Source organism: Melanerpes formicivorus, unplaced genomic scaffold, assembly GCF_026170545.1.
Source record: "Melanerpes formicivorus ecotype bairdi unplaced genomic scaffold, bMelFor1.0.p_v2 SCAF_390, whole genome shotgun sequence".
NCBI lineage: Eukaryota > Metazoa > Chordata > Aves > Piciformes > Picidae > Melanerpes > Melanerpes formicivorus.
The window spans coordinates 146,747-147,843 of NW_027142742.1; the positions used below are offsets into that span (position 1 = coordinate 146,747).

The 1,097-nt window shown below is 42.7% G+C and overlaps 1 non-coding gene across 1 annotated transcript; it reads right to left on the reverse strand.

The window, feature by feature from the left end:
• Window positions 1–818: 818 nt before the first annotated feature.
• TRNAA-AGC (transfer RNA alanine (anticodon AGC)) lies at window positions 819–891 on the reverse strand. The gene has a single exon. It is a non-coding gene; the product is annotated as a tRNA-Ala (tRNA).
• Between the last annotated feature and the right edge of the window lie 206 nt (window positions 892–1,097).

Consider the following 1,097-nt stretch of genomic DNA (forward strand, 5'->3'; position numbering starts at 1 on the left):
CCATGATGTTTCCCTCTATGCTTCTCAAAGGTGTGTAAGTTTAGTCAGGTGAATCCTAAACAGTGCTGTACCTCCACCAGCTACCAATGGAAACTCTGAAACCACAACTTTGAAACTGCTTGTACTCAAACAAGACCAGAGGTGCTCTGTGGTTTATCATTTTCTCCCTCTCAGGCTCTTTTTTCTTTACTTTTTTCTCTTTTTTAATAAAGGTCATATCCTCTGCCTCATTCATCACTTTTCCATGCATTTAAATGTGACATTTTTACCTTTTGTTTTTCCTTTTCTTCTTCACCCTTCCCACTATTACCTGCTGAGGGGAGCCTGCTAGATATATTGCAGAGGTCTCATCCTCTGAATTGAATGGAATGGGATGGAATGGGATGGAATGGGATGGAATGGGATGGAATGGGATGGAATGGAATGGAATGGAATAGAATAGAATAGAATAGAATAGAATAGAATAGAATAGAATAGAATAGAATAGAATAGAATAGAATATAATAGAATAGAATAGAATAGAATAGAATAGAATAGAATAGAATAGAATAGAATAGAATAGAATAAGCTAGGTTGGAAAAGACCTGAGAGATCATCAAGTCCAACCTATCACCCAACACCATCTAACCAACTAAACCATGGCACCAATGCCTCATCCAGTCCCCTCATCCCCCCTGGGATCTCTCCACTGAGCCAGGACTGATGAAAAATGATGGAGAGTGGCTTGGCAGCTCATCTGCCAGCTCTCTCAGCAGCCTAGGATGGATCCCATCCGGGCCCATGGACTCGTGGGGATCCAAGTGGCTGAGGAAAAGACCTGGAGAATGCGGGCATCGATCCCGCTGCCTCTCGCATGCTAAGCGAGCGCTCTACCATTTGAGCTAATTCCCCTGCCTATGATCCTAGAGTGGAATGGAATGGAATGGAATGGAATGGAATGGAATGGAATGGAATGGAATGGAATGGAATGGAATGGAATGGAATGGGATGGGATGGGATGGGACGGGACGGAACGGAACGGAACGGAACAGAATAGAATAGAATAGAATAGAATAGAATAGAATAGAATAGAATAGAATAGACCAGACCAGGTTGGA